At 35.1% G+C, this 27,344-nt stretch overlaps 1 long non-coding RNA gene across 1 annotated transcript in view; it reads left to right on the forward strand.

Annotated features, from left to right (window-relative positions):
- Nucleotides 1-308: 308 nt before the first annotated feature.
- Nucleotides 309-27,344, forward strand: part of LOC139081173 (uncharacterized) — a 36,208-nt gene continuing 9,172 nt past the window's right edge. The window contains exons 1-3 of the long non-coding RNA XR_011536265.1: nt 309-589; nt 4,000-4,219; nt 10,171-10,308. This is a non-coding gene — a long non-coding RNA (uncharacterized lncRNA). The remainder of the gene's footprint in view (nt 590-3,999; nt 4,220-10,170; nt 10,309-27,344) is intronic.

Genomic DNA, 27,344 nt, shown 5'->3' on the forward strand with positions numbered 1-27,344 from the left:
TATAGGGTTAGTATGGGAAATTGGCTAAGTATAAAGAACATGCAGAAATAGAAGAAAATAAAAAGTTATATACAGAAGGTATAGAGCCAGTGGCAAGACAAGATCCAAATGAATGGCGAATGGCGTAGAGGTACACGTTAGGTAGATTGAAAAGAGGTAAATGGGCAGAGCTTGCTTGGAAAGTAGGTATGAGAGACCCAGCTAAAGACAGCTGAGCTACTTAGACACAGTATTTCCAAAACACTTATGCAAATCATAATCATTTGGAAAGCTTTACACATATATAGATTCCCAGGGCCTGCCCCAAACATTATCTGAGAATCTTAGGGAGAAGAAAGGGAGTGGTGGAAAGGATCCCAAGAACTCTTAAAGTCAGCTAGAATTAGAATCCACTGAGATTAGCTGTCAGTCATTGAGAGGCTGAGCTGCAGAGGATAAAAATCCAGCCCAGAGATGCAGAAATGCAGCCCTTGAAAGGCAGAGGCACAAAGGACTGAGAGCCAAGCTCACTAGGCATAGAGAAAGGCAGCAGCCACAGTGACCTGAAGCTGAGTCAGAGATCTTTCCAAATAGGAGCTCAAGTGCTGAGGTAGGACTGAATTGTTTTGGGAAGAAAAATAAATCCATCTGCTGGGATTAGAAGAGGTTAGGATGGGGAATAGGCAAGCTAAGCAAAATGATTCATTTGATTTCTCTTTATGTTTTAGCATGAGCTGAAACCTTGCTTTTGACTTTTTTATTCATTCATTTGTCTGCTGAAAGGAGAAAACTTAAAGAAGGGAAATATTTTTTCTTAATGGAAATTTGTAATTAGTTTCATGTAAGTCATTATATTAATATGTTACACGCTGTTTCAACAATTCTTTTGTTGTTGTTGGTTTTGGGGGTGGATAAATGGATCCGACAGTGATCTTTGCTGTGAGAGCTTTTATTTTGACACAGCCTGCACTGCACCACTTGGCATCCTAAGGATGTGGACTTCTTTTTTCATCTTTATGAATATGATGCAGCCTTTCCCCCTCCTTCCTCTGTACCCCTCTCTCTGAAATCTCATTCTTCTTATTTCCCTGAAACAGACTTGCTCCTTTCAGTTTATTTAAAGGTTTTGAAAGTGCAAAATATTGTAGGTATGTTTAGCATACAGTATGTAAATGCAAAAGAAAATTGAATGTGCAGGAAATGAAATTGGACAACGCTTGTAATGTAGCTGTATGTTTATCAAAACTAGGAACTAAAAGCTAAAGTTGTTCAAGGGCAAACAAAGATCATTCGCAGCTGGTTTTGGAGTCTGTTTTGTTGGTGGTTTTTCTGCTGTTGTTGCTTTTCTGAATTGTCAGCTGCAGACAGTCCCTTTGAAACACATCCAGGCTATTGTACAATGCAACACTTGCATGAGAATAATAACCAAGTTGACCTTTTTTTGAGTTCCCCTATTCTAGCCTTATTTCTAGTTGGGCAGAATTTAATATTCACAGCCTAAAATTTTTTTTCAGGACCTTATCTTTAATATAAGTACAATAGAGATCAACATAATCGATCAGATGCCCATGGGCAAATTCCAATGCTGAGAATTGTTTTTCATTGTTTTAATGCGAAAATCATGCAAGAATATCTTGTATAATGAGATTTGACCAAAATAAGGTTTGTAGGATCTTGAGCCTAACCAGAGTGAAAATCTGAATGTAAAAATCAATCGTCTTGTGCTTTCTGCCCAGAGAATGACTCAGCAGTCCCTTCGTACGCATGCTGCCTGTGCTGTAGCTTCCCTATTGAGTTGTAGGATTATTAAATGGGCGTGTAGCCAGGTCAGTGCAGGATCTCTGTTGGTAAAGGGCAGTGTAGAGACCTTCTGGCTAATAGATTGCTCCTTCCTTCATTTGTTCTTTTCCAGAGATAGCTATTGTAGCCATGGATTTTTGACCCATTTGCTACAGTACCAAAGGACTGTACAGTAATTAAATCTACCATCTTTGTCTTTAAAATGGTTTTTCCCTTGTTTCTAATTTTAATGACTGTCACCACACAATAATTAGGTGTTCCTGGGAAGCTATTTCTATCCACTAGAAACGGTGGATTGAATAATAACACTGTCTCCCTGAATTTAATAATTAGATTTCATAATTCCAAGAAAAGATGTAGTATATTCACATCTATTACTTTAAATATCAACTTTATGGAGATAGAATTTACATACAATAAAAGGCACCCATTTTAAAGATACTGTTTAATGTGCTCTGACAAATGTATTCACCCATGTAACTACCATCCCAGTCATAATATAGAATATTCGCATCGCTTCTAAAACTTCCCTCAAGATTCCTTGCAATCAATCCCCCACCCCTGCCCCAGGCAACAGTTTATCTAGATTAGTTTTACCTCTTCTAGACCGCAATATAAGTGGGACTCGTATAGTGTATACTCTGGTCTCTGTCTTCTTTCACTCAGCATACTGTTTTTGAGCATTATCCATGCTGTTGTTTGTATTGGTAGCTCATTCCTTTTTATTGCTGAATAGTATATCATTATATGGCTAAGCCACAATTTTTCTATTTTCCTGTTGATGAACATTTGGTTGTTTCAGATTTTGACTACTATGATTAAAGTTGCTGTAAACATTTCTTTTAAAAGTCTTTCTGTGGACATATGTTTGCATTTTAGGGGGTAGATATCTAAAAGTAGAATTGTCAGGTCATAGGATAAGTGCATGTTTAACTTATAACAAATGCCAAAGCTATTTTCCAAAGTGATTGTACCATTGCATACTCTCCTGAGCTTTGAATGAGAGTTCCAGTTGCTCTATATCCTTGCAAACACTTGGTATTGCCAGTTTATTTTTTTTCATTTTATCCATTCCGGGGGTGTTTAGTGGTACCTCATTGTGGTTTTAAGTTGATATTCCATGGATTAATAGATTCTCAACATATTTTCATGTACTAATTGGTCATTCATGTATTTGCTTAGATGAGGTGTCTCTTTTTAATTGGGTTGTTTGTCCTCTTCTTATTGAGTTTTATAAGTTATTTATATATTTGGATATAGTCCTTTGTCAGATATGTAGTGCACATATCCCCCCCAATCTCTAGCTTGTCTCTTTCATTTTCCTAACAATATCTTTCAAATAACAGATGTTTTAAAATTTCGCTTAAGTCCAGCTTATTATTATTATTTTGTTTTGTGGTTAGTACTTTCTTTGTCCTTTTCCTAATCCAAAGTGTTGAAGTTTTTTTCTATATTTTCTTCTAGAAGATTTACAGCTTGCTTTTATGGTCTGTGATCCATTTTGAGTTTATTTTTTATGTATGGTCTGAATAAGAGGTTGAAACTTATTTTTTTTCCAAACTGATTTTGATATATTTTTGAAACATTTAAAAAATGTTCCAAATGTAATATATGTTCAGTGAAGATAATTTGGAAAACACAGAAAAGCACACAAGGAAAATAATGCCCATCATCTCAATGTCCTAAAATAATAACTGTATACAATTATTACGTTGTCTTTAATCATGTTTTCCTTTGCTTATATAGACATACCTTTTTCGCTTAAAAAAGCATCAGACTATAAACACTCTTTTGTAACCCAAAATTTGCATGTAGCAATATGTTGTTTTCCTAAATTAATAAAGCTTCTACTCTGGCATGCTTTTTAATGGTTACATTGTATTCCATCATATGGATATTCTAGCATTTATTTTACCATGTCTTGATTTTTATACATTTGGGTTACTCCTTTTACTTATCTATTTTTGCCATTATAAATAATGGTGTGATTAACTTTTAAATAAACTTTACTTTTAAAACAGTTTTATATTTATTAAAAAATGTGAAGATGATACAAAGAATTACTATATACCCCACAGTTTCACCTATCATTATCATCTTACATTAGAATGGTACATTTGTCACAGTTAATGAACCAATCATGATACATTTTTATTAAGTAAAGTCTGTATTTTATTCAGATTTCCTGTTTTTTTCCCTAATGTTCTTTTTCTATTTCAGGATCCCATCCAGAATACCACATTACATTTAGTCATCAAGTTATCCTTAGGCTGCTATAAGCTGTGATAGATTCTCAGACTTTCCTTGTTTTTGATGATACATTTTGAAAGTTTGTGGACTACTGGTCAGATATTTTGAAGAATGTCCCTCTATTAGGATGTCTGATGTCTTTCTCATAGTCAGACTGGAGTTGTGCTCTCTTGGGAGAAAGATTACAGAGGTAAGTTGCCACTATCATCACGTAATATCAAGGGTACATACTATCAATATGATTTGTGATTATTAATGTTGACCTTGATCACATGGCTGAAGTAATATTTGTCAGGCTTCTCCACTGTAAAAGTACTCTATTGTGAAGTAGCATTGATTTATAACATTGTATAAATTTCAGATATACATCATTATATTTCGACTTCTGCATAGACTGCATCACGTTCACCACCAAACATCTACTTGTCCTCCATCACCATACCAATGTGCCGCTTTACCCTTTCCTCCCTCCCCCTACCTCCCTTCCCCTCTGGTAACTGCCAATCTGTTCTCTGTATCTATGTATTTGTTTGTCTCATTGTTTATCTTCCACATATGAATGAGATCATATGGTATTTGTCTTTCTCTGTCAGACTTATTCCACTTAGCATAATACCCTTAAGGTCAATGGGCACTTAGGTTGTTTCCTAGTCTTGGCGATTGTGATAATGCTGCAGTGAAGATAGGGGTGCATATATCTTTTCAAATTAGTGTTTTCTTGTTCTTTGAATAAACATCCAGAAGTGGAATAACTGGATCATATGGTAGTTCTATTCTTAATTTTTTGAGAAATCTCCATACTGTCTAACATAGTGGCTATGCCATTTATATTCCCACCAGCAATGTACAAGCGTTCTGTTTTCTCCACATCCTCTCCAACACTAGTTATTTATCTTTTTAAAAATAGCCATTCTGGTGGGTATGAGGTGATATCTCATTGGGGTTTTGATTTGTATTTCCCTAATAATTAGTGATGTTGAACATCTTTTCATGTGCCTCTTGGCCATCTGTAATCTACTTTAGAAAAATGTCTGTTCAGACCCTCTGCCCGTTTTTTCATTGGGCTGTTTTTGTTGTTGTTAAGTTGTATGAGTTCTTCATATATTTTGGATATAACCCTTATTGGATATATGATTTGCAAATATCTTTTCCCAATTGGTAGGTTGTTTTTCCATTTTGTTGATGGTTTCGTTTGCTGTGCAGAAGCTTTTTAGTTTGATGTAATCCCCTTTGTTTATTTTTTCTTTTGTTTCTGTTGCCTGAAGAGACATATTCAAAAAGATACTGATAAGACAGGTCTTAAAGAGTATACTGCCTGTGTTTTCTTCTGGGAGTTTAATGGTTTCAGGCTTTACATTCAAGTCTTTAATCCATTTTGAGTTAATTTTTGTGTGTGGTGTACGATAATGGTCTACTTTCACTCTTTTGCATGTGGCTGTATAGTTTTCCCAGCACCATTTGTTGAAGAGACTTTCCTTTCTCCATTGTATGTTCTTGGCTCCTTTGTCGAGGATTAGCTGTCCATAGATGTGTGGTTTTATTTCTGGGCTTTCAATTCCATTTCATTTATTTGTGTGTTTGTTTTTGTGCCAGTACCATGCTGTTTTGATTACTATAGCTTTGTAGTATAATTTAAATTCAGTGAGTGTGATACATCTAGCTTTGTTATTTTTTCTCAGAATTCATTTAGCTATTCGGGGTCTTTTGTTGTTCCATATAAATTTTAGGATTCTTTGTTCTATTTCTGTGAAAAATGTCATTGAGATTTTGATGGGGATTGCATTGAATATTTAGATTGCTTTAAGCAATATGGACATTTTAATTATTTTTATTCTTCCAACCCATGAGCACAGAACATCTTTCCATTTCTTGGTGTCTTCCTCCATTTCTTACAGCAATGTCTTATAGTTTTCAGGGTACACGTCTTTCGCCTCCTTGGTTAAGTTTATTCCTAAGTATATTATCCTTTTTGTTGCAATTGTAAATGGGATTGTGTTCTTGATTTCTCTTTCTGCTGCCTCGTTGTTAGTGTATAAAATGCAACTGATCTCTGTATGTCAATTTTGTACCCTGCAACTTTACTGTATTGATTTATTATTTCTAATACTTTTTTAGGTGGATTCTTTAGGGTTTCTGTATATAAAATCATGTCATCTGCAAATAGTGAGAGTTTTACTTCTTCCTATCCAATCTGGATCCCTTTTATTTCTTTTTCTTGCCTAATTACTCTGGCTAGGGCTTCCAATACTATGTTGAATAAGCTTGGCGAGAGTGGACATCATTGTCTTATTCCTCATCTTACGGGCATAGCTTTCAATTTTTCACCATTGAGTATGATGTTAGTTGTGAGTTTGTCATATTATGCCCTTTATTATGTTGATGAATTTTCCTTTTATACCCATTTTATTGAGAGTTTTTAACATAAATGGGTGCTGAATCTTATCAAATGCTTTCTCTGTATCTATTGAGATGATCGTGTGATTTTTATTCTTCATTTTGTTAATGTGGTGTATCGTTGATTGATTTGTAGATGTTGAACTATCCTTACATCCCTGAAATAAATCCCAGGTGATCATGGTGTATAATCCTTTTAATGTATTATTTTATTTGATTTGCTAACATTTTCTTGAGGATTTTTACATCTATGTTCATCAGCGATATTGGCCTGTAATTTTCTTTTTTTGTGTCATCTTTGTCTGATTTTGGTATAAGGGTAAGGCTGGCCTTGTAAAATGAGTTAGGAAGTATCCCCTTTTCTTCAATTTGTGGATTAGTTTCAGGATAGGTCTTAAATCTCCTTTGAATGTTCGGTAGAATTCACCAGAGAAGCCATCTGGTCCTGGACTTTTGTTTTTTGGAAGATTTTTGATTACTGTTTCAATCTCCTTACAAGTGACCCATCTAAGTAGATTCTCTATTTCTTCTTGATTCAGTTTTGGAGGGTTTTATGATTCTAGGAACTTATCCATTTCTTCTAGGTTATCCAATTTGTTGGAATATACCTTTTCATAGTATTCTCTTATAACCTTTTTTATTTCTGTGGTATCCATCGTAATTTCTACTCTTCTGTTTCTGATTTTTTAATTTGAGCCTTCTCTCTTTTTTTCTTTGTAAGTCCAAATAAAGATTTGTCAATTTTTTAAATCTTTTTAGAGAACTAGCTCTTAGTTTCATTGATCTTTTCTATTGTCTTTTTAGTCCCTATTTCATATGTTTCCACTCTGATTTTTATTATTACCTTCCTTCTACTGATTTTTGCCTTTGTTTGTTCTTTTTCTAGTTCCTTTACATGTAATGTTAGATTGTTTATTTGAGATTTTTATTGTTTTTTGAGGTAAGCCTGTATTGCTATAAAATCCCCCTATAAAATTAGTACTACTTTTGCTTTATCCCATAGATTTTAATATGTTGTGTTTTCATTTCCATTTGTTTCCAGGTATTTTTTGATTTCTCCTTTGATTTCTTCATTGATCCAATAGTTGTTTAGTATCATGTTGTTTATTCTCCACATATTTCTGACTTTTCCAGCTTTTTTTTGTAGTTCATTTCTAGTTTCATATCATTGTGTTTGGAAAAGATGCTTGATATGATTTCAATCTTCTTAAATTTACTGACACTTGTTTTGTTTCCCAGCATATAGTCTATCTTTGAGAATGTTCCATGTATACTTCTGAAGAATGTGTATTCTGCTGCTTTTGGATGGAATGTTCCATCTCTATGTATTAAGTACATCTTCTGTAATGTTTCATTTAAGGCTGATGTTTCCTTGTTGACTTTCTGTCTGGATGCTCTATCCATTGATGTAAGTGGGTATTGAAGTCCCTTACTACTATTGTGTTGCTGTCAATTTCTCCCTTTAGGTCTGTTAATAATTGCTTTATATATTTTGGTGCTCCTATATTAGGTACATATATGTTAATAAATGTTATGTCTTCTGGATGGATTGTCCTCTTTGTCATTATATAATGTCCATCTTAGTCTCTTATTCCCTTTTTTGGTTTGAAGTCCGTTTTGTCTGAAATAAGTATGACTACACCTCCTTTCTTTTGGTTGCCATTTGCTAGGAGTATTATCCTCAGTCCCTTCACTTTGAGCCTATGTTTGTCTTTAGAGCTGAGATGGGTCTCCTGGAGACAGCACACTATTGGGTCTTATTTTTTAATCCATCCAGCCACTTTATGTCTTTTGATTGGTGAATTCAATCCATTTCTATTTAGGGTGATTATTGATACTTGAGGTCTTAATACTGCCATTTTATCTTTTGTTTTCTGGTTGCTCTATATTTCCATGTTTCTTTTTTTTGTGTTTTCATCTGCGATTTCAGTTTGGTGGATTTCTGTGATGTTTTTTCCAGTTTCCTCTGTTTTTATGTTTTGTGATTCTGCTCTGAATTTTTTTTTTTTGTGGCTACCATGTGGTTTGTATAAAAGTTTCTCATAGATATGATAGTTCTTTTTCTGCTGATAGCATTTTATCTTCATTTGCCCATTCAGGTTCCATCCTTTTCTTCTTCCCCTTCTATGTTCTTGTTATCACAAATTATCCCTATTTACATTGTGAATATATAACCAAATTGATGTGGTTATAGTTATTATTAATGATTCCTTTCCCTTTAACTTTTATGTTAAAATTAAGTATATACTATCCCATTTCTGATATAGAGTTGTCATTTTCTGATTCTGTCTATTTATCACATTGTTCAAAGCTTTGCATACCTTTGCCTTTTTGTTTCAGGTAGGAGGGCTCCTTTCAACATTTCTTGTAAGGCAGGCCTAGTGGCAATGAACTCCCTCAGCTTTTTTTTCTCTGGGAAAGCTTTTATTTCTCCATCATATCTGAAAGATAACCTTTCTGGATAGAATATTCTTGCTTGACAGTTTTTATCTTTCAATATTTTGAATATATCTTTCCAGTCTGTGCTGGCCTACAGAATTTCAACTGAGAAGCTGCTCATAGTCTAATGGAGATTTTTTTGTAGGCTGTTTTTTTCTGCCTGGCTTCTTTAAATATTCTTTCTTTTTCACTTATTTTTCAGTTTTATTATCACAAGTTTTGGAGAAGGTCTTTTTACAGTGAGATAATTGGGTTTTCTATTATCTTCATGGATTTGTATATCCAGTTCCTTCTCCAGATTTGGGAAGTTCTCATCTATTGTTTCTTTAAGTATGCTCTCTGCTCCCTTCTCTCTCTTTTCTCCTTCTGGGATATCCATCACCCTTATGCTGTCCTTTCAAATGAAGTTGGATAATTCTTGTAGAATTTCTACTTTTTTGTTAAGTCTTAGTTTTCTCTCCTCTTTTGTCTACATTATTTCTAGTTTTCTATCTTTGAGCCAGCTAATTCTCTCTTCCATGTGTTCCGCTCTATTTCCAATGCTTTCTAATGCATTCTTCATCTCGTTTTTTGAGTTCTTCAGCTACAGAATTTCTGTTTCATTCTTTTTTAGAGTTTTAATCTCTTTGATGAAGTATTCCTTCTGTTCATTGATTTTATTCCTGAGCTCATTGAACCAGCTTTCTGTGTTCTCTTATAGCTCATTAAGTTTTTTCATAACAGCTATTTTGGATTCTTTATCAGATAGATCACAATCTTCCATGATTTTATCATTGGTTTCTGGATAAAATTGTTTTCTTTTTGTAGTGCCATGGTACTATGCTTTTTTGTGGTGATTCCTGAGTTAATTTTTTGCTGGTGCATTTGTTGTAGCAAATATTTTTTATTTAGGTATAGCTTCGTTTTGATTCAAACTTTTTAACTGGTTGTTAGATTAGAGGCCCTTCTTTTGTTTTTCAGTAGGTGGTGTTATAGCACTAGTTTTTGGCTGTCTCTTACCTGAGCTGCCTCTGGCTATGTTTGAGAATCTGCATACTCCACCCTCCACTGCCTCTATTTGGGGTGTTGCCAGTACACTTGTTGTTGTTGCTTAAGCTTCTGGGGGTCACTGATGCCTTACTATTGCTGGAGTTGCTGTGGTCACTGGCTTTGCCACTGTGGGCACAGGTATGACTGATATCTCAGCCACATCCAGGATCACCTGGGTCAGAATCTCCACTACTGTGGTTGGAGGAAGTGGGACTGTGGGGAAGGAGCCTGGTATGTGGGGCACTGTCTCATCTGCTGCCCATTACCTTGTGATCATAGGTGCTGCTGCGATCAGGATGTTGGAGTTTGTGAGTACCTCCGCTGCTGCTACCAAGCTCTGAGCCAAGGCCAGGGTTCCCAGGATCACAGGGCTCTGCCTCTGCTGCTGCTCTGCTTCTTGTGACCACAGGTGCTGCTGTAAGTGACACCTCAGCTGGCTGGCTGGAGTCATACATGTGCCTCTACTGCTGCCCACCAAGTTCTTTGGGGTTGAGGGCAGCTGGCTCAGTCATGGTGGCTGGGGATCCAGGATTCTTGGCTCTGCCTCTGCTATTCCCCCATTTAACCTCCTCTATGTGCTTCAATTCACCTACCTTTGTATGTACCAATGTGTGTTGTACACTGTAGCCTTTGTTGGGTTATGGATGTTTTATTCACTGTAGATTGAAGGGGAGAGACAAAAGGATCCTCTCATACCACCATGATGATATCTCCCTAAAATTGCTCATCTTTCCCATCTTTCCATATTATAGTCTTTGGAAGGAAGCCACTCTGCACAGCCTGCACTTAAGAAATGGAGAGTGTGATTAATTTTTGTATATGCACCTTTCCCCATATATTTGATTTTTCCCCTTAAAATCACTTCGTAGAAATGAAACTATTTGGTTTAAGCGTTGGGGCATCTTTAAAGATACAATTAATTCTTTCATCACAAAATTATATAAAGTCAGAGGGAAAAATAGAATACCACAAAAATGTAGAATGTAATAGAGAAATATTTTCCCTCATGTCATTTACAACACTTTGGTGTATACCCCTCCAAATTCTATTTGCTTATGCCTTCTGTACACATGCATGCACGCACACACACGTATACGTACACACAAACACAGATCACTTCACAAACCATGCACACTCCATACATACTCTACACATGCCACAAAGCCTCTACACACCACACCTGTGTGCTTGCACACACACACATACATACATGGCTTTTAAAAACACGTTTTGCAATTACTTCTTCACTTCCCATTTAAACAGTAGAGTGTAGTACTTAAAGTATAGGCTATGGAAACGCACTGTTTTAATCCAGGCTCTGCCATTTGCTACCTGTGTGACCTTGAGCAATTTACTTAGCCTCTCTCTGTCTGACATTTCTTATAGAGCAGTTGAGAGATTACTAAATTAGAATACACATGGAGAGCTTATAACAGTGACTGAAAAGTCACTCAATAAGTGCTCAATAAATGTTTTAGAAGTAAGTGCTTGATAAATGATTTAGCTATTTTTCATTATTGTTATTTTTTCATGTAATTACATAGGCTCTTATTTCATTCTTTCCAATGACATCATAGTATTCCATTGTATAGGTATACTAAATTTATATATCTAATCTTCTATTAATGTGGCTGCCTTTCTTTTTGTTTTAAGGTAGATTTTTACAGTTAAAATAGTACCTGTACATTATTAAAAATTAAGCAGAACTCAAATCATATTAATAATCTAAAAGTAAAAGTCTTCACACTTGCCTACTCCCCAGAGGTAAACACTTTTAAACAGTTTCTGTGTTTTACTTTTACAAATTGTAACAATTGTAAATTTAAATAATATATTTTAATATCTATTTCTCAGTATATCAGTTTTGGACGCCCTATTTTGACTCTCCACGGTGAAAGGTGACAATTTACCGCATTTACACAGCTTCTCACCTCCCATTTTGAGACCACGGAGAAGGAAATGTATTCTTCTACCTTTAAACCTCTCACACAACAATATCTCAAGCATGCACAAGGGCCGTGGGTTTCTTTTTTAATTTATTTTCACATTTCTTTGCTTATTCTGGGTCACCCTGAGCTGCTGCAGTTTCCTACACTGTTATTACTTACAATCTATTATCAAACCACCCTGGAGAAAAGTTGTACCAGTTTATCTTCCAACACACAGTTTACAAGAGTGTCCATTTCCCCCCATCCAGGGCTATATTTGTATATTTTAATTTTTCTTTAAAATGCCTACTTGGTAGGTGAGTGGTGGTACTAGGTGTTTACATTTATCTGATTTCTAGTGCAGCTGAACATAATTTTATTCTTCAATTGGAAATGCAATATACTATAGTGATTAAAAGCTACAGCTCAGGAATAAGGGAGAACTGGGCTAAAGTACCAACGCTTTATGATCCAGGCAAGTGAATTAACCTTTCTGAGGCTCAGTTTACTCATATGTCAAATGTAGGTAATTATAATATATTCTTCATAGGATTGTTGTAAGGACCAAATAAGAAAATTCTTGTAAAGTTCTGAGCACAATATTTGGCATATCATAAGGATTAAATAGACATTGGCTCTTGTTATTTCATGTATCACTTCTTTTTTGCATCACCTTTTCATTTATTTTTTATATTTTCATTTTACTGACTTTTAGGAGTTGTTTATATATTTAGGTTATTAAACTTTGTCATATATGTTGCAATTTTCTTTTCCTGGTTTGTAATTTCCTTTTATTTTTGTTTATAATTATTTCACATAGAAACATTTTAAAATAATATAACCATAACTATTGCATTTCCTTTATGGATTCTGCCTTTAATGCTATGCTTAGAATTGCCTTTCCCATTCCAAGATGTGTATGTATATAGATAGATAGACAGATATAGATATAGATATAGATATATATCTCCTTATATTTCCTTATATTTATTTGACAGTTTAATTTTTAACATATATATATATATATATATATATTTTTTTCTTTTTTGGTGAGGAAGATTGGCCCTGAGCTAAAACACCTGTTGCCATTCTTCCTCTTTTTTTTGATTGAGGAACATTGGCTCTGAGATAGCATCTGTGCCAATCTTCCTCTATGTTATGTGGGATACCACCACAGCATGCTCCAACAAGTGGTGCTAGGTCCATGCCTGATATCCAAATCTGCGAACGCCAGGCTGCTGAAGCAGAATGTGCTAACTTAACCACTACATCACCAGGCTGACCCCTAACATATACATTTTTAATTCATCTAGAATTTATAAATTAGAGAGGTTCACTGTATGTATTTTTTCAATGGCCAGCTAGTTTTTTTCCCATAACTATTTATTGAATAATTGATCCTCATCCTACTGATCTGAAATGTCAATTTTATTATATATGAATTTATAATAGAGACGTGGGTCTTTTCTATTCCGTTCAATTTCTCTATCTGTCTGCTCCTTGCCATATCCATACTACTTTAATTTATTGTATCTCTTGTAAAGTAACTGCACCCTTAGTACTATTCTTTCTAATATTTACCTGGCTAATATGAACTGTTTGTTTTTCAAAATGCATTTCAAAATCACATGTTAAATTCCAAAAGAAATCTCATTGGGATTTTTATTTCAATTATATTAAATGTATAAACGAATCTAGGGAGAATTTTCATCTTCACTAAATTGAGTCTTCCTATCCAGGGACACAGTGTTGCTTTTCCTTTGTTCAATTCTGCTTGTCTCTTCATCTGAATCTAAATGAAATGTAAAACTCCCCACACCAATTGTGAAACCCTTCCAGACCCATTTCAAGTTGCATTTTCTTAATTAAGACTTCACCAATGTCTCTGATTAAATGAGCTAGTGAAGTTCATGACATACTGAAGTCATTTAGAATTTATAGACAGTGCATTGTTTATTTAGTAGATGTCCCATAAATTTTAGTTTACTCTGAACTACAATATATCCTGTGCTAAACAATTTGCCCTAAATAAAATGCTCTCTTTTGGAAACTTGTACAAAGGGTATCTTGTATATATTCAAGAGCAAAATAGAATCCAGATAGTGTGCATTCAAGTTGTGGTGCTGCTTCTGGCTATCTATGTGATCTTGACAAGTTATTTAATCTGTGACTTTCATATACTCATCTATAGAAAATAAGAGGAAGGATTTAAAAAATACTGACCTCACTGGGTTCTTTAAACTATGATATCCTGTACAAGCATATGCTCTTATCTTTATTTTCCTTCATTTCTTATGAGCAACTCTGTGTGCTTGTGTGTGTATTCCGGTAACTTTATTTGTAAAAACGGGTAGTGATGTAGATTAGGCTCATATGTCATAGATTGCTGATCCCTGGTTTTAAGAAGAATTTTAAAGCAAAGGTCTGCATAACCACCACCCAGGTCAAGAACATAGACAACACCCCAGAAGTCTTTGTCTGCCCCTCCTAAACAGGATAGCTTATTTTTGAACATTAGATAAATGGAACCATACTTAATGCATTCCTTTTTTTCCCTTCTTCTCCACCTCGTTTTTCTTGGTTTGCTTCTTGTATGTTTGTGAGATTCATCTACAAGTGACCATAGTTTGTCATTTTATTACTGTACAGTGTTCCATCGTATAAATACACATTTTTCTTTTATCCATTTCACTACTGATTGAAAATTGGGCTGTTTTCAGTTGGGAGATATTATGTAACAATGTTGCTATGAATGTCATGTGTCCTCTCATATACAAGTGTGTACACATAGGAGAGGAATAGTGGGGTGGTGGGCTATGTATAGCTTTGGCCTCACAAACTCATTTCCTAACTTGTTGTATTCATTTACACTTTCAACTTCAGTGAATGAGCGTTCCTGTCCATCCACAGTGTATGCGAGTTTCATTGCTCACATTCTTATCAACACGTGTATTGTCAGACTTATTTTGCATATCTGGTGAGTGTGTAATTCTATCTCATTGTGGTATTAATCAACAACTCTTAATCTTTAAACATATTGAAAATTTGTAAAGGACAGTGGCCCTATTGTTATTTTTTTTTTATAGAACTTATAATAGTAAATTCTGGTAGATTTAGTTTAGGTAATACAAATATTATAAAGCAATTAAAATATTTTATTTTAAGATAAACTAAATATTCAAGCACATAAATATGGATAGTATAGCAGAGTAAAAGCATTTTCTAAATAAAACATTTGTTACAATATATACAAATTTCAGAATTTTACTCTTTAGATTCAGAAAGTGATTTTCAAAGTAAATATTTGTTTTGCTTTTGGGACAAATGAGTTTTCATTGTAGCAAAAGTCATAGGCCTTGTGGAGCAGTTAAGATGGTCAAATCAGTTTAGAATGAAATGTTGGTCATTAATTTTTCTCCCAATCTATAATATTTCTGGTTATCTAATAATCCTCCTAAAATTTCAAGGAGTGAAATGACTATGTAGGAACTAACATACTATTATTCAAACATTTGGGATATATTTTATTTTATTATTTATAAATGGAATCTAACCACTTCACAGATATAGGGGATCAGAATTTTGCCACCCCAAAATGTATCTGTTTGGCTTGATTATTTTTAAGAACAAAAGACTCAGGAAGAAACTTTGATCTTCCTCCTAACTGCCTAAAAGAATTTAAGATAGAAGACCTGTTTCAGGAAGGAGCTATCCACATAGATAACTCCAGTATAATATGAACTAGGTGGGGTAGACAAGGAAGAACCTAGGAAGGCCCATTTGATCAGAGTTCTCTCCATGTCCCATTGTCTCTACAAGCCAAGGCAAACATTTGTTTGCCAAACATTTGCTTTTCCATCTCCATGTGAATTACCTTTGTTGCCTTTGAAGTCCCAAACCTCTACCCACAACGTGCTCTTTTGTCTTTAGCTGAAGGTGATATTTAAGGTGGTGGCTTCAGTCATTTTGGCGAGTTACTCAGTTTCCCTGGGTTTCTCGTATGTATACCTGCTATTAAATTTTGTTTGCTTTGCTCCTGTTAATCTGCCTCAAGTCAATTTAATTCTTAGACCAGCCAGAAGAATCTAGAAGGGTAGAGGAACATTTTTTCCTTCTCTGCATGGACTATATGAAAAGAATTTAAAATAAAATTTTAAAATAGAAATAAAGTATAACTTTACCGTTGTAACACAATTATCATTTTCTCATATTTTCTTCTTAGTTTGCTCCTGTACCACTCATCTTCAAGGTTACGGTACCTTAACCTCGTTGAAACCTTTCAGGTATTTGCATGAGTTATAATTGTGGTCAAAAATAGGTGATATTTAAGTATTTCACACAATATATAAACACCAGGTATTACCAGTATATATCATAGAGTGTTTCTATATTGATACTGTAACTATAACCATACATTTTCATGGCTGAACTTGTTGAATCAGTGTATCTTTTTCTCAATTTCTCTATTGAAGATGAACACTGAAGTTATTTCTAATGTGTTTTCACAGAGCTTTTCTTTCCTCTAGCAGAAAAGTTGAATTTGTATTGATACTGCTTAACTCATGGCCTGGCCTTGTTAAAATAAAGTAATGGACAAGGGCTTAATGAAGGTCTATAACACAATGCATGCAAATTACTCATTTTTATGGTTATTAAAGCCAAAAGTAAATAAGACAACACATCTAAAATTTTATTTGTTCATTCTCTCTTCAATGTGAGTGTCTGAAGCCTTCAAATATTATAGATTTACTATGTAATCTTAGAGTGACTTTGGGAAGAATTTCAGTCAAAAGGAGGAGTTGGTGATGGACTTTTTGTCTGGCACCAGTACAATAATTCCCCCAAATCTCTTACCTTATTTTGATTGTGTAGATCTAGCTTGTGCCGCTTTTATGCTAAATCTATATCAGTATGACCATGGGCAAACTGTACTGGAGCTTTTAAAGGTTGAACCAATTTACCAGGGTTTGTCATAAAGCTCTGTGCTTTAAGATTATCCTGCAGAGCAAGTTACAGAAAATTGGACTTTTGAGCTTCGTTCTCTGCCTTCTTTATTGTACTGCTCTTGCATTCAATGAAGGAATAGGGAGTATGAACACAGGTGGAGGAGGTGCAGGTGCAGCTATAAATAAGGAAACAAGCAGAAGGGAACGAAATTCTACATGGTGAATAAAAAACGAGGAAAATGAAAAGAAAGCTAAAAAGAGACTCAATAGGAAGTCAATAAGAGAAAAAGTAAAATAAAATAACAGGAAAAGGAAAACATAAAGTAAAGAAATGAACCAAATATTTTAACATCATTATTTAGGTAGCTCATTATTACCAAATGATATTTGAAGTAATTTTTCTTAATGCATTTTCAGAACAGAATTCCATTTGCTGTGTGATGATTAGTGATGACTGATCTCATGTAAGTTGTTTCTTAGAAGCAATGTAGTTTTGGGCTTTGAAAGACTACTGTGAACTATTTTCTGCCTACTCATTCATTTTCTTCATGGAGCTACATTTTAATTAGTGTGTTTTTCACTAATGACTTTATAATGTCTACATTTGCTCACTAAAATCAAAAGGGCTTTTCTTTTAAGTATTTTTTACTTCAAAACAAATATTTTTATGAATTTCAGAATTTTTCTTTTTTCCTTAAAAAATAAGCTGTACTATATCAAGCTGTTTGATATTTTATACTTAGGGAACCAGTTCGTTATTAACAAAAATACTTTGCTACTTTTACATTTGATTTTAAGCCTCTCTTTAATTAGCTAGGCTTGCTTTCATCATTTGCATATAGTAAGCCCACTGACGTTACACTGGAACAAAAATAAAGCAACTCATAATAGCAAGATATCTGGTTCAGGAAAAAAAATAGGATGATTTTTTTTCCATCAATGGCTGCTACTAAGATTGAGCAATTAAAGGATGACGTTATTACTCATTACTACATCTGTTGTAGCCCTCTGAGTTACTGCACTCTCACCTCTGAGTGGGAAGAGGCATCCCTTTGTGAGGCCCCATTTTATTTTTATTTGGTTTTGCTTGTTTTTCCTTTGCTAAAAAGAATCCAAAGATCCATCCAGGCTAGTTTGCCTGTGTGAGTTTACCTTTTAATCTCTAACGCCAGGGGACTCCTGTTTCCTTCTGTCTCGCTACCTCCTCTCCATTAACCCCATTTCTCACCCAATGACACATAAATCTTTTGATCTGGGGTCATGGTATGTCCTGATTATTCAATAATTGCATCATTTTTCTCTTTTTATCTTTCTTATATTTCCACAGTTATTTTTAGTTAATTTATTTAGCCCTTAGGTGGCGCATTTAACACAGAGTGCATACTCTGTGAGGCTCTATTCTTATCACTTACAAATATTAACTCTTATGCCTTATTTTGAAGTACCTTGCTTGACTTTGCATCTCATTCTTATTCTGGTATTGACACTATTAGGTTCCAGCAATAGCTTGAGTGATAGATCCCTGACTGTTTACCAAGGAAATTATCAGGCAGAAAAGGAAGAGGGGCAGAATATGAGATAGAAGATAATGGGGTTGTTTTCTACTTTTTCAATGAATAATATCTACTTCCATTTTGCCTGTGTTGTAGGTAGGGCACTGAAGAGGACAATATTGATAATATTTATGGTTACCATTTACAGAGTGCTTCATGATTTAAGCATTTTATATGTATTATCTTTGATCTTGATGACAATGACCCAATGTAATTTAGCTGGTATCATCTCCAGTTACAAAAGAGACAACTGAGACTCAAAAAGTTTAAGTAACTGGAGCTGGGATTTTAATCCAGTGGGCCAGATTCCAAAGCCCATTCTCATTCCATTTATACTAGGTTGCATTTCATAGATATGACAACTGAGGTACAAAGCAAAAACAGCATTTGTTGGTGCCAACCCTAAACATACATTTTCTCAATTAACCCTCTTTACAACTTATGTGGTAGGCATTGGTACTTGCCAAGATTACGTATTAGGGGACAGAGCCAGTTTTTGAAATTAGACTTGTCTGATTTCAAGTCTTGGTAGCATTTTGACAGTAAAAGAGTGTCACAAAGGGTGACAGTGCATTAGATGAGTTCAAGTGATCTATGGAAAGTTTTTATTTTAAAAGTTATGTATTTATTTTAAAGTATGTTGGAAAGATATAGCTAGCATATTACACTTGATATTTTGCTTATATCATTTCTTAGGATAAGTATGAGGTTATAAAAGTTAGTCTTGTTAAAGAAAAAGTATTAGTAATAATATAGTATAAAATATATGACATATAGGAGAGTGTAATAAGATAGTGTAGAGATATGGCAGAAATTATGAAGATACTATTCACATGGCTGAAGTCTGGGGAACACTGGAGAATGTTAGGCCACATTTACAGATGAGTAAATGGAAAAATGGTTGATGACTTGCCCAAGCTTGTAAAGATGACTTACAAAGAGTCTAAGGAAAAGTTTACACTTAGGTGGATCCTGAAATAAATGGACACAGAGGAAAAAGAGTGGCATAATAACAATGTCCAGAGATATTCTCAAATTATAGAAAATTGAGTCACTTCTGTCTAGGGCCTGAATTTGGACGTGGTGGTGGTGAGTGAACCTATATTACTGCCGTGACTGGCAACAGAGCAAGATTTTTTCCCTTCCAGTGGGAGGCAATGGCAGGTGTGAAAGCTATAATTTTTCCCATTCCCCCTTTTTTCCTTTCTCTTCCCTCTCCTCCTTTCCCCTCAGACTGACGTGTTCTTGATATTCTGATTTCATCTGTCTAAAAATGTTGGCCAGAATCAGGATGGAGGATGAGGCACAAAGTGTCACTTGTCTTGGGGCTTTATATATTCTTTTTCTTCTTTCCCTTGGCCATCCCCAACAATGCCTTTTCAGATGATAATTTCTGTGCTGTGGAAGAAAGCTATTTCAATTTTACTGTGCTTATGCTGAGGCAAGAACAAAGTAACCTCACTTAAAGAATGACAGGTTACGTATCCAAGAAACGTTCAAAGCAAATGGGTTTGTGAAGAGATTTATTGCAATTAAAGAGCAAATGTCAATTCAGAATTAAAGCTGGAAACAGCTATGCAAGTTAAAGACGCCTCTGAGCACTTTCTTGGCAGATAACAAAATGTCTGGGTGATTTTTGGCAAGAAAGGAAAGTTAATCTTTATGTAAGTATGAACCATTCCCAACAAAGTTCTCAATTAGTTTTGTTCAAGAAAACTTTCCAGCAACATCAAGTATGGATTTGCAAATCTATTCTTTCTGCCTCAATGCATATGAAAAAACAACCTGGAAAATACCACTTCTGCAAGGGCATTTTTTCATATGAAAAAAATAGCAGCATGTATCAGGGCTAGTCAACCCCTGGCAAAATTGTGAAGCAGTAAAGTTTATGTTGAGATGGTGACTTCCCACCAGCAATGCAGGAGCCTCATTCAGCAGAACCTTTCTCAGTCTGAGAAAACAAAAACTGACAAGTTCAGTCACATTAAGGTGTAAATCACTTAATGTGTTAATTCTCCTTGGGGAATTTGCATTTTCATAGAAAATCTACTAAAAAGAACAGTGCTTAACACAAAAGATTGACTTTATGATCGTGTGATCTCAGGCACTGTAGGGGAAAGTGTGTGTGCGTGTGTTTATTGGAGTGATGGTAGAGGCGACAAGTGGTATTTTTGAGTGAGAAAACCCTGCAGTTTCCTCACATGTTAAAAAGGAAACCACAGGTCCAAAATGGAGTTACTTATTCTGGCCATATTACCAAACAAGAGCTGAATACTTGACCTAATTGCAGTTATAACCCCCAGAAATCTAGTCTTAACTACTCAGTATGAAATTTTCTGGTTAACACCAATGAGGTAATCTGTCACATGGGCCCTTTCCACTTCTCAAAGGAAAATGAGCTAATCTAAAATCATCGTTCTTTTCCATTCATAACTTCCTTGTCCTGCCTTTAAGAGCCTTCCCCTTGCTGTAGTCCTTTGGAGCTCCTCTCTACCTGCTGAATGGGATGCTGCTCAATTCATGAAAAGTTCAATAAATCCGATCAGATCTTCTAATTTACTCAGTTGAATTTTATTTTTTTAATACACATACATCTGGTCCTGGCAATTGTTACTATAGCAGTGGTTCGCTCTCCACTGGTTATTGAGTATAAACACACTGTTGAACGATTGTGGTTAATTTGCAGAATGCTCACACTATTCAAGAACCACTTCAGAAATATGCCAGACAGAAAAAAATGCCCCAGGCTTCACAGAATGATAATAACAGTTAATGTTTATTGAGGCCTTATTGTGCCAGGAATTGTTCTAATAAAGTTAAATCTATTAACTCATTTAATCTTACAACAGTCATACAAGTGGGAACTATTATTTCATATATGAAAATTGAGGCCTTGAGAGGCTAAGTAATTAGTCCAAGGCCACACAGCAATTGGTAGAACTACTAATTGTTGCTGTTTATACTCTTAGAAGCATACAGTACCTTAGTAGTCATTTATGTGGAAGGGAACTGATGTACTCCATATAGGTCAAATGACTTGCTTATAATATTGTTTAAATTGGGGGAAAAGCTAGAATTAGAACGCAGGTCTCCTGATTTTTCAGTGCTTTCCACATTCTCTGTTGCCTGTGGATCTTATATCTTTTTTTCTTTGTTTCTCTTGTTTTATAATGTGAAGTTGGGGCTTGTAGAGGTACAAAATAGTGAGTAATTTGGTACAACTGCTACAAGTACAAGAAACTCTGATACCGACCAGAAATTAATAAGAAGTGGTATAAGAAGAGTGTAATTTGTGCTGGAGGGTTTTAAAGGCTAGAGAATTTTTGTGAAAATGGAAGATCAAGGAAGCTTTTTTTTTTAAGCCGGGGGACTACATAATGTTGATGCAAATAATCCATGATCAATCTGTACACCAAAGTTTGGTTGAGTTTATTATGAGCCAGGTCTGAGGACTATAACCCAGAGCCTTCTTTTCCCAAGGAAAGAAGGGCACCAAAGAACCGGGTTGTACAGAGTGGTTATATACCATCTTGGAACAAAGAGCATACATCACATATGACAGGAATATCTCTTTTACTACCGTCACAAGATGCTTAGTTGGCAAAGAAAGTCAGTGGTCAGCAGGTCAGTGGTCGCAAGGTGAGCACAGCATGTCAGTAATTAATCCTTAGTTTCTAGGAAGAGATGTTTATCCTTAAAGAAATGTTGATATGGGAGAAAGCTATACCCCTATCTTTAAGGGCATCTTTCTTGTCTTTGGGACATACTAAATGTTTAAAGCAGATGTACAATGCATGCTCAACAGGCCCCATCTGGTCCTTTTGGAAAAATAAGATCAGGCCAAATTAGTTTTATACCAAATGGCTTTTTCATATACTCCAATATATCCTATTGCTTTTCATTTATTTATCAATAACCAGGTCTCACTTCACTTTAGGAATCTTAAGTGAAAAGCAGTGTATAGGATGCAACAGAACTCATAGAGAGGTAGAAAGTGGAGAGACCAGTTCTGAAGCTATCAGAGTAGCAGAAGCATGAGGTAATTAGGGATAGTGGGAATAGACGAGAGGTGATAAGGTTGACAGATGCAGCAGAGGTAAAAAACCATCATTACTTGGCACGTGTCTTCCTGTGGGGGTGATGGAGAAGTTGGAACCAAAATGGACTTCCAGATTTTAAATCTGACTGACTATTAACATAAATAGGAAAATCAGGAAGAAAAGGCTCTTTGGAAGAGGAGAGGATGAGCCCAGTCAACAGTGCAAGCAGGACATCTTGTGGGAAATGTGCATATAGAGACACAAAGCTAGTACCCAGAAGAAAAGGTAGAGTTAGCCATAGAGATTTGGAAGACACATTCATGGGAGTGGATGGGATTTCCAAGGCGGGAGTAGGGGCTGGACTGCACTTAGCTTGGGGGAGAGGGAGAGTGTGAGAGCAAGAACAAGAGCAAATGTAATTGAACCTTGGCAAACATAATAAAGCACTATTTTTTTTTAAAATTTTTTTATTAATGTTATGATAGATTACAACCTTGTGAGATTTCAGTTGTACATTTTTGTTAATCATGTTGTGGGTACACCACTTCCCCCTCTGTACCCTCCCCCCACCCCCCCTTTTCCCTGGTAACCACCGATCAGATCTCCTTATCAATATACTAACTTCCACCTATGAGTGGAGTCATATAGAGTTCTATGCTTTACACTTTGCACATTTATCACATGCATGATCTCATCCACTCACAGAACTCCCCTCTGACACAGTATTACCTGAATTTTACAGGTGCAGCTAATAAGGGACTCTGTGACTCCCAAGCCTCAATTTAGTCATTTCGCTACTCAGCTGTACCAACTAGCTGCTTTTTATATCCCAGCAACCTTTATAAAACCTTCTCTTTAAATCTGACTACCTTAAAACTGACTAAATGCGCAGTTGAGCACAGGAAGTCTTCAGTATGGCCCTTTCACTGAGGACACTAACCCAACACAGAACACCTAGGTGTTATTCCAGCCTAGGCATATATACAGTCATTTATGTCTTTCAAGAATTATTTATTGAGAACAAATTGAGGGTCAAAGCTTGAATTCAAACAAAAGAGATATTGACTTTTTAAATTTTTGACTTCTGGGTTTTAATGTAATGAAGAATTATTATCTTAGATTTAAGCATTTGGAGTTGAGGTAGTGACACTTTCTCTACCCAATCAAGAGAAGAGGGCCCTGTGCTTTTGGTAGCTGTGCAAAGGAGCGGTCACTTCGCATTTTACATAGTAGAATCAGAGCCCACCTTTGGCAATGATGTAAAATGTAAGTGGCTAGACAGCACTCCCCTCAACACTATTTTTTGGCAGACTTCTTTTTATCCTTTGTTCTTAGTCCTTGTCTGTCCAGTATCCCCTATTGCAGCCCTTGAAAGTGTTGCCTCACCTTTAACTCTGAGGGAAATAGAGGCATGTATTTCTTTGCTGTGTAAATTAGGAAGAAACAGGAAAAGATATTTCAGGGTTGTGTTCTATGGGATTTAAAGGACATTTTGTTCAGTTTTTAGTTAAAGTTGAATTTTTGAAAGAAGACCAATTATCACTGGAGGATATGTTGTGTCTAATAGGAGAGAAGGAAAATTTAACTTGATAAGCAATTCCTAGCTGATGTGGAAGAAACAGACCAATAAAAAAGACAGAGGGAGCAAAAGAAATCGTTTTGAAAATGCCAGTACCCCAATTAAAATAAGAGCCATTAAGCAGTCAGGTATACAGTAAAAGTGTCTATTTATTTGGTGATTGCATTGTTCACCCTTTTAGTTACATAAATTATCACTGATATGTGACCTCAGTACATATTGACTCTGTGGTTTGTGATAGATGTCTACATGACCAAATTTAGCCTCTTGGTAATTAATAACTCTTAGTTGGGCCTTGAATGCAAGGCCCCCAAATCTCCTTCTCAGAGAAATCAAAGGAAGCATATGCTAGTTGAATCCTGGAATTAAAGAATTCTGTGCTTGATATGTCTTAACATAATTTGTAAGATAATTAAAATATCTGAAATACTATGTGAAATGTGAAACAAGAAATGTGAAATATTTAATTGTTGTGTTAGCATACAATGGTCTCATGCCCATAATAGAAAAGTATTTATTTTGTATGTAAAGGGGTATATAAAATATGAATTGTGAATATAAATAGCAATATTTTGATAAAATTAAGGGTTAATAAAAGGAATAATTTTTCAATTTTTGCAATACATCTATTTTGATTTTGAATCCCTTTGTAACTGTATCATCTTACCAGTAATTTATAAAAAGTATGAATTATTTTAATTTTTTTCTACAATTATTCACAAACTGATAGTGAAATATTAAGGGCATTACTCTTGAATACTCAATATTCCATAGTGGATAGGATAAAATGGTATATTTCAGCCAAAGAATGAATTATATAATTACTCACTTTCATCAGCTCATGAAATTTGACTTCATTTGTTGTGAGTAGAAGTAGGAGGATGGGACAAAAAGGAGAAATCTACTAATATTTTATGAGAGTAATGAACACTTAGTTTCTATATTTCTTTTTTTGTATTTTGTTTAAAAAGTGTGTCACCATGTAGGCATTCAATAAATGTTGGTTGAATGAACAAAAAATGGCAATAAATGGCAATCCTAAGTCAATTCTCAACATTTTCCCTGCCCAAGAACCTTGGAAGGATATTCCAAACTCTCATCAGCAACAGAGGGTTGAGAAGAAATTCTCAAGTAGAGAGTAAGGTATGTCCTAAGAGATGGAGGTCAGAATTTAGGTTGGGACCTGGAGTGGGGGATGGGCAGTATGCAATTTGAGAAGCCTCCCAGGGTGATTATGATACATAGACCCACCTGGATAGAAAATCCCCAGCTTAGAAAATTCCTTATGACAAATTACAAGGAAGCTAATGTTTCCTGTGTTTTTAGAATTTCTGTATATATTTTTTTGATGACAAAAATCACTTTTTTCTTTTATTTTTTCCCAATTTTATTGAGAAATAATTGACATACATCACTTATAAGTTTGAGGCATACAGCATGATGGTTTGATTTACATATATTGTGAAATGATTACCACAATAGGTTCAACTAACATCCATCTTCTCCTATAGATACAATAAAAATAAAAGAATGAAGAAAAGGACATTTTTCCTTGTGATGAGAACTCTTAAGATTTACTCTCTTAACAACTTCTTGTATATCATGCAGCATTGTTAGCTATAGTCATCATGTTGTACATTGCATCCCTAGTACTTATTTATCATATAACTGGAAGTTTGTACCTTTTGACCATTTCCTTCCAATTCCCCCTTCTCCCACACTCTACCTTTGGTAACAGCAAGTCTGATCTCTTTTTCTATGAGTTTCGATATTTTTTTAAGATTCCAAATATAAGTGAGATCATATAGTATTTTTCTTTCTTTGTCTGACTTGTTTTATTTAGCATAATGCCCTCAAGGTCCATCCATGTTGTCACAAATGGCAAGATTTCACTATTTCTATGGCTGAAAAATATTCCGTGGTGTATATATATATATATATATATGTATATGTATATATATATATATACATACCACAACTTCTTTACCCATTCATCCTTTGATGGGAACTTAGGTTGTTTCCAAATCTTTACTATTGTGAATAATGATGCAATGAACATAGGCATGCAGATATCTTTTCAAGTTAATAATTTTGTTTCCTTTGGATATATACCCAGAAGTGGGATTACTTGGTTACTTGGTCCTATGGTAGTAACTTTTTGAGGAACTTCCATACTCTTTTCCATAACGGGCATACCAATTTGCATTCCCACCAATAGTGCACAAATGTTCCTTTTCTCCACATCCTCGCCAACATTTGTTATCTCTTGTGTTTTTGATGATGGCCATTCTAAGAGATGTGAGGTGACATCTCGTTGTGGCTTTAATTTGTATTTCCCTAATGACTAGTGATGTTGAGCATCTTTTCATATACCTGTTGGCGTTTCATATATCTTCTTTGGAAAAATGTCTATTCAGATCCTTTGCCCTTTTTTTTTTTTGAGTGAGGAAGATTGATTGGCCTTGAGCTAACATCAGTTGCCAATCTTCCTTTTTGCTTGAGGAAGGTTGTCTCTGAGCTAACAGCTGCTCCAATCTTCCACTATTTTTTGTTTATCAGATGCTGCCACAGCATGGCTTAATGAGCAGTGTGTAGGTCTGCCCCCGGGGATCCGAATCCATGAACCCTGGGCTGCCGGAGGGGAGCATGCAAACTTGACCACTACACCTTCAGGCCAGCCCCTCTTTGCCCTTTTTTAAATTGGGTTTTTTGCTTTAGAGATGTATGAGTTCTTTGTATATTTTGGATATTAACCCCTTATCAGATATATGGTTTGTAAATATTTTTTCTCATTCTGCAGGTTTTCTTTTTGCTTTATTGATGATTTCTTTTGCTGTGCAGAAACTTTTTAGTTTGATGTATTACCACTTATTTATTTTTGATTTTGTTGCTTATGCTTTAGGTATCATATCCAAAAAATTATTACCAAGGCCTGTGTCAAGGAACTTTATTTCCTGTGTTTTCTTCTGGGAGTTTCACTGTTTCAGGTCTTACCTTTAAGTCTTTAATCCATTTTCAGTTAATTTTTGTGAATGGTATAAGATATGGGTCCAGTTTCATTATTTTGCATGTGACTATGCAATCATCCCAGCACCATTATTGACAAGAATGTCTTTTCTCCGTTGAACATTCTTGGATCTCTTGTCAAATATTAGTTGGCTGTATATGCTTTGGCTTATTTCTGGGCTCTCAATTCTGTTCCATTGGTCTATTTGTCTGTTTTTATGCCAGTACCAGACTGTTTTGATGACTATAGCTTTATAATATAGCTTGAAATCAAGAAGTGTGATGCCTCCTGCTTTGTTTTTCTTCTCAGGATTCCTTTGACTAGCCAGGGTCTTTAGTGGTTCCGTATACATTTTAGGAGTGTTTTTTTCTACTTCCGTAAAAAAAAAAAAAAGACATTG

Source organism: Equus przewalskii, chromosome X (genome assembly GCF_037783145.1).
Source record: "Equus przewalskii isolate Varuska chromosome X, EquPr2, whole genome shotgun sequence".
NCBI classification, from domain to species: domain Eukaryota; kingdom Metazoa; phylum Chordata; class Mammalia; order Perissodactyla; family Equidae; genus Equus; species Equus przewalskii.